The sequence below is a fragment of the Portunus trituberculatus genome, chromosome 22 (assembly GCF_017591435.1).
Source record: "Portunus trituberculatus isolate SZX2019 chromosome 22, ASM1759143v1, whole genome shotgun sequence".
Classification (NCBI taxonomy): domain Eukaryota; kingdom Metazoa; phylum Arthropoda; class Malacostraca; order Decapoda; family Portunidae; genus Portunus; species Portunus trituberculatus.
In genome coordinates this window covers 9467776-9472775 of record NC_059276.1, presented here as the reverse complement: position 1 = coordinate 9472775, position 5000 = coordinate 9467776, and the positions used below count along the sequence as shown (strand labels likewise).

Here is a 5000-nt window from a genome sequence, read left to right as displayed (position 1 = left end):
CTCTCTCTCTCTCTCTTATCAGTTCATCGCCTGATCCTTCGTTTCTTCTTTCATTTCTCTTATTCTCTCATTCTCCTCCTTATCGGCCGTGCTTCATTCCTACCGCATTTATCTCATTATGTCATCTCTTTCCCTCCTTCGTTCTCTCTTTCTCTTTCTCTTCAGCTTTATCCTGTTATTCTTCATTCTTTTTAGGATTTTTCATCTTGTTTTTGTTCCTTTTATCCTTTTTCATTTTTATAATTTTCTGTTCTCGTATTTTTTTCATCTATTGATTTTTTTATTGTTTAGTTTCATATTTTCTTATTTTTTTTCTTTATTTTACGTTTTTATTTGTATTTTCCTGCCTTTTGTCACTTAAATTAGTACTTTACTCATTTTTTCTATCTATTCTTTCCTTTTACTATATTTTTTACTGCAAACTCTTTCAAAATCGTTCTCAAACCTCTTTTCGCACATATATTGCCATACTCAAACATATTTTTTCCCTTTTACTTCTTCCCTTGTACTCTTTTCACTTCAGACTTTCAAAATTCCTGTTTTTTTCCCTCACACCTTCACTATCAAACTTATATTACTCTCAAACCTTCATTTATTCATACCTTCTAAACCTTCCTACTCAAACACACTTTCCTATTACTTCCTTCATTTTATCCTTTTTCACTCTTATTCATTCAAAGTCCCTGTTTTTTCCTCATTCATTCATTCATTTCACTCTTAAACAACCTCCCTCCATCTATCCATACCCTTCCCTATTCAAGCACATTTTCCTATTCCTCCTTTCCTCTTAGTCTTTTTTCACTCTTATTGATTCAAAGTCCCTGATTTTTCCTCACACATTCACTATCACACTCATCTCACTCTCAAACCTCCATCTGTCCATACCTTGCTCTACTTAAACACTTTCACACACATTCACTCTTACCTTTTCACTCTCTCTTTCACACAAGTAACGGAATACTCTCAACAATCACGAATCACGCTACCTTCGCCCACTGACTCTCCCCACAGCTCTCCTTGCAACTCTCGCTTCCTCTGTACCTTCTCCCATCAAGCTTCCTTCGTGTTGCTCAATCAGTGGTGGTGATGGGTACGTATTGGCCTCGTGGGTCAATAAGAAAGAGAAACTGGCTGACGTGTTGGCTTTCCTTAGGTTCATCGTGATTGATCTTAGTTGGTTTTGGTCTATAAGGGTTTCATTATTCCCAGTCTGTTTTTTGTTGCTTGTGGTGGTGTTAGTTGGTTGATTCTTGTTTCTTGGGTGTTACTGATGTTTCTGGTAGCTGTTTTTTGTTGCCTTGTGTTAGATGGTTGATTGTTTGTTTTTAAGTGTTACAAATGTTTCTGGTAGCTGTTTTCTGTTGCCTTGTGGTGGTGTTAGGTGACTGTTGCAACACTCCTCCTCTTAATCTCCACCATCATTGCTGCCTTCACTGGTTCATGCAAAGATATGGACAACGAAACACTAAATCCACAGTGTACAAGCTAAAATAATCATGACAAGTATGCAAATTCCCCTTTCCAAGTACAAATTCCTTACATGAACGCTGATAAGCAGACACCTCCACCAGGAAGCGCTAAGGACACACAGCACAGCATCGGAAGGTCAATTTTTGTGAGTGAGGAGAGCAATCAAGTTTACAGTCTCTCTCTAACCTCCGCCATACATCGCTTTCTTCACTGGCTCATGAACTCTCCTTTTCTCATGTCCAAATTATCCTAGTCGTGCTTCTCTTGCCTCTACAAAAATACTGAATCTCGAGTTATTTATTATTTTACAAGTCCCGATAAACAACTGACTGGTGAAGGATAGAAATAATGCTGTTGTTGTCATAATGCACCGGCCTCTATCAGTTTCTAGACTCACAACTGCAGCGTCCTCTGTCAGCGAACTTACGGACTATTGAATGTCACCTCACCCTCTGTTAGGAAGTTCCCGAAGTAGTTTAGGAACTGCACTGCCCTCTGATGGCAAATGTATAAACTATTTAGTGTAACACCGCCATCTGTTAGCAAGTTTTGGAGGTGTCTGGTGACGGAGGAGTGAAGTGATAACGATAGTAATTAGTGAAACAGGTCATTGGTATCTCCGCCTTTCAGACAATGGATGAGAATAATGGTCCAGAAAGCGAGAGAGAGAGAGAGAGAGAGAGAGAGAGAGAGAGAGAGAGAGAGAGAGAGAGAGAGAGAGAGAGTGTGTGTGTGTGTGTGTGTGTGTGTGTGTGTGTGTGTGTGTGTGTGTTTTAAATAGACTCCATTAGATGTGAAGGATATTTAAAAGGAATAAACTTGTGTGTGTGTGTGTGTGTGTGTGTGTGTGTGTGTGTGTGTGTGTAGGCGTGGGTTCGAGTACTGACTTACGGGCGTGGGTGACCTGGGTGGAGAAGAGGTGGTGCCGCCCTTTTGTTTATGTTGGTGCCGCCCTTCGTGCCCTACCTGCCCGCTGGCCGCCCCTCACCTGGACACACCTGGAGACGCCTTTACCGCCTCTCTGACGTGCTGGGGCGTGGTGACATCCCCCCCTCCTTCCTTTCTCTTTCTCTCTTCTCTCTTTCCGTTTTCTTTATTTTTTTTTGTCTTTTTTCTTTCTTCCATTTGTTGTGTATATTTTTCGTGATATATATTTAAGTTCGTGAAATATGTCCCCGTTTTCCTCGTTTCTTTCTCCCATTTTCTCTCGTTTTTCTCTCGGTGTGTGCTATTCGTCTCTCCTCTCTTCGTTTTTTTGTTTTTGTATTGATCTTCCTTCATGTATTTTATTCGCTTTCTTCTTTGTAACTGTCTCTCTCTCACACACACACACACACACACACACACACACACACACACACACACACACACACACACACACACACACACACACACACACACACACACACACACACACACACACACACACACACACACACACAATGGAATGTAGACGGAAAAATAAATGATCTACAAATCTATCAATATGTCTATTTATTATTTATTTCCACTTCACCTCTGTTTTCTTACCTGTGTACATATAAATTAGCCTTACCTGAGTATCTAACTTTACCTGCCTTTTTCACACCTGTAATTATCGATGAATTTACCTGCGTGATAACTCCTGTACCTGACTCACGATCCTTTTCTCATTAACCTTTGTCACCTGTTCGTCCTGTTTCCCTCTCCCTTTGCTACTTCGAGACGCTGTAATGGCTGGTGTTTAAATTCTTACCCTTCCTTTGTTTACTGTGGCTTGCCTTCCTCCCTGCATGGCGTTCTGGGGTCACAGGATGTCACCTAAAGGAATGTCTCAGAGAATATCTTAATGTCTCTCTCTCTTTTCTCTACCTGTGAGGTGTAAAATCCGTACCCATCCTTGCTCTCACGATAATGGGTTGCTTCTTCCCTGCTCTAGCTCTCTCTCTTGCTCTCTCTCTCTCTCTCTCCTTTTATTTTTCCATTTTGTTCATCTCGATCCGTATCTTCTTTTACGACACAGTTCTTGGGTGTCTGTTGATTATGCATGTAGTGTTCCTCCCGTCTTCTATTACCAAGTGTTTACATTTAAGGGGTAACTGAGACATTATGCTGCGGGGGAGAGATAAAAGGAGTGCGTGCAGAGTAACAATCCTGGTAATTGACTCGTTTTTATGGTTTGTTGGTGTGTTGGTGTGTGTTTCCCTTAGATTTGTTTGTGAGGGGTCGGTGGTGTTTGGAAATGCTCTCTCTGTCTCTCTCTGTCTCTGTCTTTCTCTCTCTCTGTCTTTCTCTCTCTTTTTCTCTAGTCTAGGTTTTCGTTTTCTCAGTTTGTTGTTTCCAAAGTGTTTTCTGTTTTTTCTCGGTGGTGTTTGGAAATTCTCTCTGTCTCTCTCTCTGTCTCTGTCTTTCTCTCTCTCTCTCTCTAGTCTTGGTTTTCCTTTTCTCAGTTTGTTGTTGTTTCCAAAGTGTTTTATTTTCTGTTTTTGTTTGTGTACTTGTGTTTCTCTCTTTCTTTTTATGATTTTACTTTCTATTTCCTCCTCTTCCCTATGCACTCTTCCCTATCTTCCTCCTCTTCCTCCTTCTCCTCTCCTTGCCTTTACTCTCACCATTTCCATACCTACTTGTAATCTGGGAAGTAAATACAAGCTTACACAAATACCCAAATAAAACCGACCTCTCTGTAAAAACCTGCTTGTAATTCTGGTTTCGCTGCTCGTGGTGCCTTGGATAACATTTTCTACCTGTGTACCTGTCCACCTGAGTAACCAGTGCTAGAATAGAAGGCTTACACGTGGCCAATGCACCTGTCCAAAGCACCTGTCCATCTCACCTGTCTCCTGTACGTGTGGTGTAGGTGAGGAGGTAACAATTGTGGTTTTGTTGGTGGTTGTGGTGGGATGTTGTGGAGGGTGTGGTATGGCATTAGTAGGATGGATAAAGAGATGGATGGATATGTTTTATTGGCTATACTCTCTCTCTCTCTCTCTCTCTCTCTCTCTCTCTCTCTCTCTCTCTCTCTCTCTCTCTCTCTCTCTCGAGCGCTATAATGTTTTCAATTACCATAATTAAAACCATAAATGAATGAAGGAGGTTAAACACTTCAGAGAGAGAGAGAGAGAGAGAGAGAGAGAGAGAGAGAGAGAGAGAGAGAGGGAGAGATGAGGAAAGATCGAAGGGGACGAATGAGGGAGAGACGAGTGAGGGAGTAAATGAAGGGAGAGAGGAAAGGGAGAGAAGAATGAAGGGGCGTGTTGCAACCTCTCCAGTAGAAACTTTCCTCCTCTCCCTGACGCTTGACGTGCTTGGGTCAGGAGGGCAGGTGGTGGTGGTGGTGGTGGTGGTGGTGGTGGTGGTGGTGGTGGTGGTTATAAAATAGTAATTGTGGTGGTAGTCAAGGGATGGATGCTGGTAGTAGTGGTAGTGGTGGTGGATTATTTGTAAGAATTTTGTGGTGTTGTCGTAGTGGTGTTGTGGTGGTGGTGAAGGTTGTAGATAAATTGTAGCAGCTTTGTGGTTTTGTGGTAGTGTTGGTGGTAGTGATTGTG

The 5000-nt window shown here is 41.8% G+C and overlaps 1 long non-coding RNA gene across 1 annotated transcript in view; it reads left to right on the top strand.

The window, feature by feature from the left end:
• LOC123507540 overlaps positions 1-5000 on the top strand; it is a 245345-nt gene that overhangs the window by 77780 nt on the left and 162565 nt on the right. The window lies entirely within an intron of this gene.